General features: G+C 42.3%; 1 pseudogene; it reads left to right on the forward strand.

Annotated features, from left to right (window-relative positions):
- Positions 1 to 7,724: 7,724 nt before the first annotated feature.
- LOC103643531 (expansin-A31-like) lies at positions 7,725 to 8,923 on the forward strand (annotated as a pseudogene).
- The last annotated feature ends 4,890 nt before the right edge of the window (positions 8,924 to 13,813 follow it).

The following is a 13,813-nucleotide window of genomic DNA, read 5'->3' on the forward strand; positions in this document are numbered from 1 at the left end:
GTTGCATGGGAGTCTCCAAATTTGTGGACGACCCCAAGAAGTTTGTATCACCCGCTCGTTGAGCTAAGTTGAGAAGAGATTGCCTTGACCTTGGTGATCGGCTTGTGGAGGATTAGGGTTGGAAAAGACCTGGCCCTTTGTGGGCTCCTCAACGAGGAGTAGGACACCTTTGTGGTGGTTGCCGAACCTCAGGTTAAATCGTGTGTTCTTGGTGTGCTCTTAGAACGTGCTTTAAATTGTTGGTTAGTTCATATTTGATTATATTGTGTGCAAATCGTGTGAAACCAATTCACATCGAATTGTCACCCATTTGAGTGGATTTTCTCTAGGGCAAGTCTTAAGCAAGAATCTCTCATTACTTTGTCACACTTGTTTAACTATTTATCTAATCTAAGTTGAGCAGGTTCAAACTTGTTCAGCTGTAAACAAAATTAGCTGAACCAGTTTGCACTAGTGCAACTTGAATTTAACACTACCTCGAAGTTTTTAGTGAAAAATTTCAAGTGTAGCCTATTCACACCCCCCTCTAGGCTACTTTCAGTTGTGGTCGTCCATTTAATATGGAGCGGTTAAGATTAGACGGGAGGATACCTCTTCGGCGTTTAAAATCGTGGCTGCCAGATGGCAATCCAAGGGTTCCTGTTAGATCATGGCGTGGAGCGCTGCGGCCCATTTATCTCAAATCGGACGGTTCTTGGTGCATATCGGTTCGATTTAATGTAGATCTAATCTCAAGCGTTCGACTTTGATTATGCGGCGTAGACTCAAAGATACCCCTTCGTCGCGGTTCTTTTGTTAAAAAGACCCCAGACTCTTTACAAAACAATTCGCCGTCCATCTCTATTCAGAAATTGTTTCATCTAGGACCTTTTATTTACAAAGTCAACCATGAAGTCTCGGATATTGTAAACCGCTGTACAAACCTCACTGAATTTTATAAATTAAAAATCAGAAAATTGTTTTAAGTGTTAAAATAATTCAATAAAGATTAGAAAATTCATAAGTTATCTGTTTTAACTCTGATTTAGTGGTTCTTGAATCTACAATGTCGTAGCGACGCGTAGAATATTCTTACGCACTTTGTTCCCATATTTTGGTGTAATGTTATTATATTCATTATTTGTTTATTTGTATGTATTACTATGATTAGAAGCGAGGTCACTAGGAATCTAATACCCCAACTTGGAAAAATACCTGGAGTTGCACAAAAATGCAAGTTGTGCCCTTGATCACTTTTCTTTACCTAATAATGTTCTCGATAATCACCGTGACATGCTCAGGTTAACTTGATGGGACCTAATAGGTTAACCTGGTTTTGATTACGCTACACCTTGCATACAAATGAAATTTTGGGTAGTTTTGCTATAGTCTACCTGATTTTGGGCTTAATGTTATATATGAATTATGATCATGATTTATCATTGTTGTTTGATTATTTATTATTGATGATAAGATTATTTTGTTAATTGGAACATGGAGTTTAATCTGGGAAAACAGTTCTACCACAAGGGTGGAATGGGACGACCTTGGCCAATTAATTAGGAAAACTAGTGAGGGCTTACCTTTCCCTAAAGGGGCAAGCGGGGAGGTGTCGCTGCAGAGTATAGTGTTGACTGTAATTACTGCGATGGGGTTACAGACAGTAAAAAAGGCCTATGCTTCCTTCGTCCTGGCACCGTAGTAGGATTTCCTGAACTAGTGAAACTTTGTAAAGGCCTCGCAGTGTACCCTCGCAACTCACCTTAGAAGTGTTTAAGGGTCCAATCAACCCGAGGCAAAATAGCGAACACGTCTTGTGGATAAAGATGTGTAACATCTGCAGAGTGTAAAACTAGTATATCAGTCGTGCTCATGGTCAAGAGCAGCTCAGGACTCTCGCATGATTAATTTATAGAATTAAATTTAATCTGTCATTTGCATTATAATGTGGGATTTATTATTAATTATGATCTCTTACTTAATTGGTTTGGTATATACATACACTTAGTAAATGCTAATAAAATTTTGACCAACCTATTAAAAGCAATGCTTAGTCTTAACCATTTTTTTTGGTAAGCCTTACACTTCACATGAGCCCCACCATAAGTGAGCTCATGCATATTATACCCCACAACTTGTTGAGCGATGAACGTATGTGAGCTTACATTTGCTAAACTCACACCAGGTCAAGAACAGGTAGCGCCACGATGAGGAGCATCACTACAGTAAACGGAACAACGTCCGACGACCAACACCGTCGGACATAAGGTTCAAACCGTCGGAAATAGGTAATGTCCGACGGCATTAACCTTTCTCCGACGGTTTTAAGCCGTCGGAGATAAGGCGTCGGAAATAGCCTAATGTCCAACGGCCGCCGTCGGACATAAGCTATCTCCGACGGCCGCCTCTGCCCGTCGGAAATAATAAACACCAATCGTTTTACCGGTCAGTCTGTGGGGCCCACAGGCTTATGTCCGACGGTCCGGCGCTAGACCGTCAGACATAACCAGGACTTATGTTCGACGGTATATAAAACCGTCGGACATAACCAGGTCTTATGTCTGACGGCTACCACTAGGCCGTCGGACATAATAAATTACAGAATTTACACAAAATTCTGTTTTTTTAAAATCTGACATTTACAAAACAAAAACAGATTTCATGCACATATACACATTCACATTCACAATCACAAATATACACATTCAAATAAGTATTCACAATCACAAATATTCTCACATAAATATTAACATTCACAAATTTAACATCAACATATAGGTCCGACGGTTGTTGCAAACTGACATTGTGTCTCACAAACAAGTGTTGCAAAGTGTTTCACAAATTAACATCACGACACATCAATCATATCCATCGCCTGGATGGTTCGAGTAGCCACCTCCTCCGGCTGGACTCTGCGTGTTGAAAAGGTTGTTCACCCACGAATGTGTTGTGTCGTCTTGACCAGACCCATCTCCAGGTGCGGCAACTGAAGCGGGTGGTGTCTGAAATCCCTATAACACAAGCACATGAAATAGTAACCACTCAGTTGTTCATTTAAACACATAAGACATCTATGAACATGTCACACACGCATATGTGTACATACCATAGGGAATTGTGACGGAGGCGGAGGTGGAGGTGCCAACATTGGCATTGGCAGTGCAAAGTCCGGAGGCGGCATCCCATATGTTGGCATCGGGACGCTCGCTTGTTGGGCTAGTTGCTACAAATTATATACAAGTCATTGTTGAGCAAATAAGATACACATCATGTGTTTTGCAAAATAAGCTACAAAATGTTACTTGAACTTACCGAGAGAAGAGCTTGATTTTGGGCCTGGAGGCTTGCATAATACTCGTTCCTCTTCTTCTGGTACTCAGCTTGTTGTCTCTGGTATTCAGATTGTTGCCTCTGGTACTCCAATTGTTCCCTCAAGACTGATTGATGGTACTCTGCCTGTTGACGCAACACTGCAAGCTCTATCTCATAGGCGGATGATCGTGAACGGGACGACTGTGAAGACGACGATGTGGACTGTCGTCCACGGCGTCTCAGCTCTCTGGAATCAATCGTAGAATCAAAAATACCCAACCTACAAGAGTGAACCATGCACTTAGTATAGTAACTCATGGCTCAGTTGAATCGCAAGCATATGATGACAATTTTGAAAACCAAATCAAAATAATCTCACCGTCCATGAGCTTGTCCTCCTGCGCTAGCATATTATGTGAGTCCAATTATGCTCGGTTCGATAACCTTCAAAACGATTTCCATGTTCGTTTATTTTCAAATCATTAAGTCTCGCGAGAATCTCTGGACCACTTAGACGCTTGGGTGGTCCCCTCGTCACAATCGTGTCCTTTTTAAAAGTGTTCATATCGAACCTGAACGGGTGATCCTCTGGCAAAAAACATCTATGGCAATCGAAGTAACATATCTTTCCACCAAACTTTAGTCGAAAGCATAAAGTGTCTTCAAAGCATATCGGACATGTCAAAATCCCATGACAACTCCATCCAGCAAAGATACCATAAGCCATAAAATCATGAATAGACCATAAAAACGCGGCTCTCAGGTTGAACTTCTGTTTCTTGTAACAATCGTACGCCTCGACTCCTTCCCACAAAATTTTCAATTCTTCAATCAGGGGTCTCATCATCACATCGATCTTTGTTCCAGGATGATCCGGACCAGGTATTACAAGACACAAGAAAATAAATTAATATTTCATGCAAAGAGCTGGTGGAAGGTTGTATGGAACAACAAAGACGGGCCAACATGAGTAGGACGTTGCAGTTAGATTGAATGGCGAGAAACCATCTGTTGCCAAACCGAAGCGGACATTCTGCACTACATCAGCAAAGCTGGAATCAAAAGCATCTAGTGCCTTCCATGCATCTGTATCAGCTGGGTGCACCATGACATTTGGATTCTCACGTACCCCTTCTTTGTGCCACCTCATGTGTCTGGCTGTATTCTTGGAGATGAACAAACGTTTCAACCGAGGTATAAGAGGCATGTAATGAAGCTGCTTACGTGCAATCTTCGTAGTCACGGTCAAACCATCGTCGTTTTCAACCTCAACGAATCTACGCTCACCACATACAGTACACTTCTTCTCACCCGCGGTCTCCTTCCAGAAAAGCATACAATTATTTTCACAGACATCGATTTTTTCGTAGTCCATACTGAGCCCAGATAACAACTTTTTAGACTGATACATGTCCTTTGGCATCTTGTGATTCTCCGGAAGTACATCACTGATCAAGTTCAAAAGCTCCTTGTAACAGTTGTTTGAGAATGCAAACTTAGACTTAATAGCTATAAGTCGAGTCACACATACAAGGACGGACACTTTTGTGTGCTCATGCAACGGCTCTTCGGCAGCTTTAAGGAGCTCGAAGAACTTCTGAACCTCAGGTGTAGCTGGATCCTCAAACTCGGTGGGTTGACCGGGGTTCTCCGAATCGACGGTTAGAAACTCATGGCGTACATCATCAAGCATCTCTTCCATCCTATCGTAGTCCTCCTCTTCATGTGACTGAACTTCCGATACAATACGAGGAGGTGGGTCCTCACCGTGGTGCACCCACGCCTCATAGCCTGGCATATAACCGTTCTTGCAAAGATCTATCGACATAGTCCTCCTGTCAAGGAAATAAATGTTCCGACACTTGGTACAAGGGCACCTAACATCGGTTCCAGTCTCTGACCGAGCAAACGCACGATCGAGAAAAGCATCTGTCTTGGCAACCCACTCACTTGATAGAGCACCTCATTTCTTCCAACCTTCATACATCCATCGACGATCATCCTCCATATTAGATACGAGATGTTAACTTGATTAGTTATGATTACTAATGAACCATACTAATACAATATCACTACAGAAAAATCATTTCACGAGACCCTAAATCAAATAAAATAACCTTATTTCCGAGGGCTTAATAATTACCTTCGAAAATTATAAGTTTAAATTATATAGCCACTAATAAATAAATTAAAACAAGCTAATTTAATTGCATAATTAAATCAAGCCGTAGGACATAACAAAACTAAACATGACTACTAGCAAACAATATATATGTATACACAAAATTATACTAAAAATTATGAAATCGTACTCACTTTGCCGGACGATGAACCGGTGAAGCGAGCGCCAGCGGGGTTGGGGCGGGCGCCGGCGGGGTTGGGGCGGGCGCCGGCGGGGTCGGGGACGGGGGCAGACGCTTGGGCCGGCGCGCGCTGCGTCGGGGCGGCTTCGGTGGCGTCGGGATGGTCACGGAGGTGGTCACGGGCTCGTGCTCGGGCGGATGAGCGTTGGGGCGGGGCTGGAGGTCGCCGGGAGCTGCTTGGATGGCGGCGGAGAGAGATTGCGGCGGTGGCGGCGGCTCGTCAGCGGCGGCGGCGATTTCTTCGCGACGGCGGCGGCTGCTGGACATATGTGCACGGAGATGAATGAAACGATTCGGGCCGCCGCGCACCGGTTAAAATCCTTTAGTTCCGACGGCCCACTAGAAGACCGTCGGACATAAGCTTATGTCCGACGGTCTACCTGACAGCCGTCGGACATAAGCTTATGTCCGACGGCCGCTCTGACAGCCCTCGGAGATACCATCGGATATAAGAAAGCCGTCGGACGTTTACAGTTTTACTGTAGTGCATGAAGGATGATATGATGAGTTCGGGGAGATCTACGATGTCATCTGCCAGTCAATTATGGTTGCGGAGGATCGTTGTCTTCATATGATGTAATTATTTAGTTATTTTTATATAGAACTCTTATTAAGAAATAAAGATGTGACATTGATTTTTATACCATGAGTAATTATATGTGTGAGACTTGATCCTAACACACATTTGAGACGCGCTTGGATTTGTACTTAAATCCGGGTGTGACAAGTGCTTAGGGTTTTTAGGATGATCCAATAGATCTATCATGGGGCATTGCAGTATTTTTTTGTTTTTTAAACAACGTTTTTGAAGGAGGCATCCACACCACCACTGCCTCCCTCTTCTAAAAGTGATTAACAGATACTATAATGCTTAGACAAGCAGGGTTCCCTTCAATAAAAATAGTATTTGGCCCTATATATGTAGTGCGTTGTGTAATTTTATGAGTCAAAACAATCAAAGAAAATTTTAATGGAGATGGATCCCTACTAGCGTACGTATCGTCTTGTAGCTAGATGTTAATTAATATAATAAATATATTAAAACTTGACACAAAACCCGTAATTTCGGTTCTCAAATACCCGATGTCAATTTCAATTCTCACTTGTAAAAACCCAAACTATCAAAAAACCAAAAAAAACAATACCGTACGACTATTTCTGAAGCCCTCTAACTTCAGACTACCTTTTGTGATGGCACGGGCCTTGCACATTTCAATATTGATTCCCTAATACTACTAACTAGCTCATCATGCATCTGCTTCCAATCTAAACTAGCTTAGCTGAATTTGTCAATAAACGGTGGATTATTCGTACGTATACGTAGTAGTGGAATACACTCATTATTAGGTGATGATCTGCATGCATGGACTGGAGAACCTGCAATTGTTTATATTTACGGGATATTCATAAGCAGTTTCAGTGGTCAACTTGCTGGAGATCAAGGCCTAGCTCAGGCAAGTTACTTACGTTTATTAGAATGGTAATATTACATTTTATTTGGTCAGGTGAAATTCAAGTTTTGCAAAGTCTGATCAAGAAATAATTAAACTCGTTTTCAAAACAAAAAAAAATCAAACCATACTGTATGCAATATGACTGTGTATCAATGGCGGTGACGGTGGCACCGAAAGATGGTCACCAGGAATTTTTCTTTTTGATGTTGTGGAGCGGTTGCGACGAAGAGCAAGAGTTTCAACGAACTAATGTGAAGAGAATTTTGGTTAGTTGGTTGTTCGTTGCTAGTTTATTATAATACATTATAGGATATCCATTAGCTACCATATGGAAACAAAGAAATAGATTAAATAAAGCGATCGTCCATGATTACCCTGCCCAAAGTCAAGTCTTGGAGCTTAGCAATCGTCGTGCATGAGGATGATGAGGCCATACATGTGCTTGCTTCGATGGAACACGGATTTCCTTCGTTCTGATCGAATAAGGTTCTGACGCAAGGCATAACGAATGCACGACCTATCGTCAGTTGCCGTTCTTCGCTCCGGCGGCTCCTCCTCCAGCAGTAGTATTTAACAAGCACTGGCCTGCAGCCAACGCCACATGCTTCTCATCTCATCCCACAAGCCCAGAACACACTGCACGGTTATTCATCTCCATTGCCATTCCACACATCGACCGTCGTCGTCATGAAAATGAACATGTCCCTGGTTCTGTGCGTAGCCTTCTCGGCGTGCCTGGCTTCCCTCGCCGCCGCGGGCTGGTCTCCCGGCACCGCCACGGCGCCACATTCTACGGCGGAGCCGACGGCTCAGGCACCATGGGTAAGCTAGCTAGCTCTGAATACTTTTAGTACTCATGCACAAGAGCTATCTATGCACACTATATATATTAACTCCATTTGCGCACGACGGTTTGCATATGCAGGCGGCGCGTGCGGGTACGACAACCTGTACAACGCCGGGTACGGCGTGAACAACGCGGCGCTGAGCGCGACGCTGTTCAACGACGGCGCGTCGTGCGGGCAGTGCTACCTCATCACCTGCGACACGTCGCGTCCGGGCGGCCAATCCTGCAAACCCGGCAGCTCCATCACGGTGTCCGCCACCAACCTGTGCCCGGCCAACTACGCGCTGCCCAACGGCGGGTGGTGCGGCCCGGGGCGGCCCCACTTCGACATGTCGCAGCCGGCGTGGGAGCACATCGGCATCTACGGGGCCGGCGTCATCCCGGTGCTGTACCAGCAGGTCAAGTGCTCGCGCTCCGGCGGCGTGCGCTTCAGCCTCGCCGGCTCGCAGTACTTCCTGCTCGTCAACGTCCAGAACCTCGGAGGCAGTGGCTCCGTGGGGGCTGCCTGGGTGAAGGGCGACAGAACGAACTGGATCCAGATGTCCAGGAACTGGGGCGCCAACTGGCATGCGCTCGCCGGGCTCGTCGGCCAGGGGCTCAGCTTCGCAGTCACCACCACCGGCGGACAGTACATTCAGTTCTGGAACGTCGCGCCTGGGTGGTGGCAGTTCGGACAGACCTATACCACAAACCTGAATTTCTACTACTGAAACCTGCAGGCAGCAGCAGAATGCTTGGATCTTCCTGTCGCCGCCCACAGAATTCTTTTGGTTCGGTCAAATATATGCCAAGCCTGGGAGGTCCTCACCTCATAAATGCCTGCTGTTAATTTCTTTCAACGTGTTGTAGATATATTTGTTCAACTTTAGATATTTCTTTCGAAGTTGTAGGTATCTACAACACACTATATATATACACATACATGTATATGATTTCCGAGAACATGCATATACTACTCTATTAACAAACTAATGTGGGTATCTGGGGCTACACGGCTTCACCTTTAGCACTCTCTGTGGATCCAGCGTCCCCGCAGTCAGCTACTACGCCTGTCGAACATCTGACCTCGTCCACGCAGCTATAGAGAGCACTCGAACACACGTCGCCATGCTATAGAAATTTAAAGATAACCACTAGAGCACACATAGCTTAGTGTTTAGAAATAAACAATAATTATATTTGAATAAATATCTTAATATCTATTTACATGATATATAAAAAATCATAGCAACCGTTTAGAATCCTACTGGCCAGGCCGCGTACGGTTAGTCTCGTCACTTGCATGCTTTTCTGCTGCTGAGCCGCTACCACCCGTTGAGCTAATCAACTCCGATGGTACCGGCCGGCGCCGTTCTGCTGTTAGGCATTCACATCTGCGCAGCAAAATGAACCAGATATGTCTCGGCAGAACTCTCAACAAAGTCCAAGGGAACCCCATGAAGGCATGATAGATGCACATGTACTACATGAGAGGAGGCAGTTAGATGGAACGCCATCCTAAAATTGGAGGCAATATAATGCAAGGCCACGCCGGGCGCATTGCAGCCATGCACATAGACTCTGCCAATGCAAGTGGACAGCTGAGAAGCACATACTACATGCTTATGAAGTTTCTCTCTTCACTCGATCAAAATCAGGTCCATCTGAATGGTCGCCAAATGGTGGACAGGATTACACAAGAAAGAGTCACGCGAGTAATTAAGGTATGCAAATTAGATACTATGTTATGGTTCTCTAAGCACTAGATATATTTAAAAAAATTTCTACATATAATTCAACATATGTAAACATTGTATCTTATTCACAAGAACATTTTAAGATATGATTCATTTATGTGGATTATATGGGTAAACCTGTATCTTATAGATTAGAGAACCATATTAAAGACGTTATTTTTATCAAAATATGTCTCTTGTGTTTTCTTAGACGTATCCCTTACGGATTATTTATATGATTTGTATGTTGTTTAACTATTCGAACAAGAACACGTCGCGGAATCCGATTAATTAAGCATGCTGAGAGCATTCATTACTGAACATACATGTGGTCTGTATAAACGCGGGAAGCTGGCCGGACGCAATTTGCCTTTAAGGAATCTTACAATTGTTAACTGGAGTTACCGAACATGCTAGAGAAAAATATATAACCATCAATAAGTCACGAGATCTATAATTCTTTTCTGAAAAGTGTATTAACTTTCACATAAAAAACATAAAGTAACACTTAAATTTGCACTGGCATTATTACAAATAAACCAACACATCCCTCAATTAAGTTGATACCAAAATTACCCGCTAATTGTACAAAAATACATATATTTCTAATTACTCACATTATTTCTATATTTCAGCGGCCATGAGAACTGTAACTTTAATGACGCATATACTTACAATCCACATTTTTATGCCACAATAATATCCTTGACAACAATTTGTCTAAGGTGTTACATTTTACGTATTGTTATAAGTTTTGACCCAATTATCATGACCAATATATTTGTTGGGGTCTTCCTCTTCTGAAGATCCTCAAAAATATAATTAACCATTTGTTTTTAGCATAATCTATTACAGGAAGCTTCGTCTTCAGGATGCAAGCCCCTTCCTCATGATGAACGCACACGAGACGAAGACAGATCTAAAGATGATAAGAGTAAACACCGAAGCTATCGCTAGATGGACAGCTTCGGCTCATAACGGAGACGAAGTATAATGATGATGCTGATCGAAAGAGAAAAAGACTGCTTAGTCCTTAATGACTTGTATTACGATCATACCAGAATATTTGGGGCATAAATGTACTTTTACTCGGGCTGCGTCCCGTGCTTATAAATAGATAAACAGTAACACCGTACTATTCACGCTGAATTATAATCACTCTCTCGCGTCTTTACCTTCGAGCAAAGCCGAAGGTATCACTGTAATATGAATTATGTTGATATTTGTAAATGTTTTATGAAATACGAATATGAATAAATTAGAGAGATATAGTTACTATATTTGTCTCTTTGCATTTCTGTTTACATATTGAATGATGAAGCCATGTCCTTCATAACCTTTGTCTAATGAACATTATACCCATAGGGAAACAATGCTTTGGAAGACGAAGATCTCTAACAATAAATAATTGTGTTGCTTTGTTCTTGATTCACAGCATTTGAAAATAAGTGACCAACAAGAACCAAATGAATTGATGGCCCCTGAATTTGTCAAAGGACTTTGAAAATGCATTTCTAGTTCCTTAAATTTGTTAATTGATGTACCGTGCATCCTGTAAAAATGATGCACATATCATAGATTATTTTTGGACCATATTGACCACTGCGAGAAAGAGCAGCATATTGGGTGAGGGACGTCGGCGTGCACGGCAAGCTAGGTCGAAAGCCTACTAGGTGGCGGGGGCTCTGTTTTCTTTTTATTCTTTTCTTAGAGGTAGAATTTAAGTATAAATTTCAAAATTCAAATTAAATGTTGTCCAAATTATTTCAGTTTTTTCGAAAAAAATCATAATAAACCAGAGAAACACTTTAGCAAAAGTTTGGGCACATTTCATGGTAAGGATTTTTTGCAAAAATAATTTCCTCCCTCTATTTATTTGGGAATAATGAGTCAATATGATAAAACAAAATACTTCATGATTCTTTGAAGTTACAAAAGTTACAATAGTTGTGCATTACAAAAATAGGGGGTTACATAAATTTATTTTTAAAACCATTTTAGAAATAAATTTAAATTGAACCAAAGAGAAAAAAGATGCCTCTATGAATACTTGTTTAGTAGTGGGCACCCCCACCTTCCTTACCTATGCTCGGTACTCTACTCTTAGAGCTGGTTTGGTCATAAGAGAATTGAGGGTGATTGTAGGAGATTACAGAGAAATTAGTTTATTTTCAGCTCAATCCCTCTAATCTCTATTATCATATTCCAATCTAACCCTGATATTTCAAGTGGCCTGATATGTGCTTGTGCTTTTCACATTAATATCATTTATATGTTTGGAACTACTTCACTCCACCAATTCTAGCTCTACTCCACCATCTCCACCATGGAACAGCTCTACTCCAGAGTTTTACAATATTTTGATGTGTTCGGATTATAACCTAACTTTAGCTCTAGAAAGTTGAGATTGTGTTGGAAAATGACCCTTCGAGGTAGACGAATCTATTCCACGATGCAGTGTTTTTCTAGTGTTTGAAAATGACCCAACAACCACTACCAGAGTCCAGCTCTTTGCCAAGTGCTCGGCACTTTGCCGAGTGCTTTTTGTCGGGCACTCGGCAAAGTCCTACTCTCGACAATGACCACGTTTACCAAGAGCAGTACTCTCGGCATAGGAAGACACTCGACAAAGACGCTTTGCCGAGTGCCGAACACTCGTCGAACGGCGACGCTCGGCAAAGGGCCGTCAGCAGCCGTCTATTGCTCCAGTGCCTGTTCATCAAGTGGATGGAGCAATCTAACTGGTTATTTGATAGAAGGATCTAGAACCTCTTCTCTGCAACAAAGGCAAGTCCCGGTGCATTTGCCTCTTCCTTGTGTTTTAAATGATTTATCACATTATATGATGCATTAGGTGATAGGAGTTGTGTGATAAATAATTGATGCATTACCATTCCTTGAAAATTCCTGAATCCCTATTTTATAAAAAGAATTATTATTGCTTAGCCCTGCTTACAAACTTAAAAATTGTTTGTTTTTAAAAAGGATGATGTGTGACACCGGTTACAGGCTTTTTGTTCAAAAATCAAAGCAAACTTATGATGGTGAGTCCATCAGGGCCTAGGTGGATTCATCATCCTAAAAGAGTACCCCTGACGGGTACCAAAAATGGGAAAATGGTTTGAATAAATTGAGACCAGACGCTGAGCAGATATGGTCGCCCGTCTGTGTCGATTAAGGACCATACCATTGACTAGCCTATTGTGGTTGAAAGTTTGCAACTAGCCACATACCCTGGTATGGGACAGGGTAAGCTTGAACACGGCTATTCCATACGTGAAGAGACAATCGCGCACTAGGAGTGGAGAGATGGCGGGAGTAGCATGTACCCTCCTAGCATAGTAGCACGCCTGGTAGGGTAATGTACTCTCGGGTGGCGCGGACCTATTCATGTAGTGGAGGACTCCGTGGGAACGACTGACATATGCAAGGGTTAAGTACTACATATGTCGTGTGGTTAGAGATCCCCAGCTGGGTATAATCGGTTCGAATCGTCGTTGCTCCTAGGTTATGGAGACTCATCCCGGTGACCATCATCGTAGTTAGCAAGTGAAATCTGAGTATGGATAAAATACAGCTAGTATAGGCCAAGTGCTTGAACTAGATTAGGCAAATCTAGATTCAGGTAAATACCTAACTTGTGAATTAAAACATGGCTTAGGGATCAACTGGTAGTAAGCTTCTCTACCAAAAAGGGTCTTTGATAATTGATAAGCTTTACCTTGAGTCCAAAATACAGCATACCCTTGAGAGTCTTTTTCTTTAGTCAGGTAAGTCTTGCTGAGTAATTGCCTACTCATGATTTTATTCCCTATGTTGTTGCAGGAAGGGTTATTGCTACCTTTAGCTCTTGATAGTTGTTTCGTGTGGAGGTCTTGAAGATTTTAATGCTTAGGTGTATTTCTTCTAGAAAGGCTTCACCTTTCCCTATTGTGTAATAAGTTATACACTTTGAGTACTATCAGAACTTGTAATAATTACAAGTCTTTCTATGATGTAAAGCTTGAAATTTGGAATTGTAAAATATGTTATGTAAAGTCTTCCAATGTATGTATGTATCAAAGGTGATTACTGTAATATACCTGTTTGTGGGAGATCTCTAGGATAATGAGTTCAAGTTGTTGAACTCGTAGCCTTGTTAAG

The sequence above is a fragment of the Zea mays genome, chromosome 1, assembly GCF_902167145.1.
Source record: "Zea mays cultivar B73 chromosome 1, Zm-B73-REFERENCE-NAM-5.0, whole genome shotgun sequence".
Classification (NCBI taxonomy): Eukaryota; Viridiplantae; Streptophyta; class Magnoliopsida; order Poales; family Poaceae; genus Zea; species Zea mays.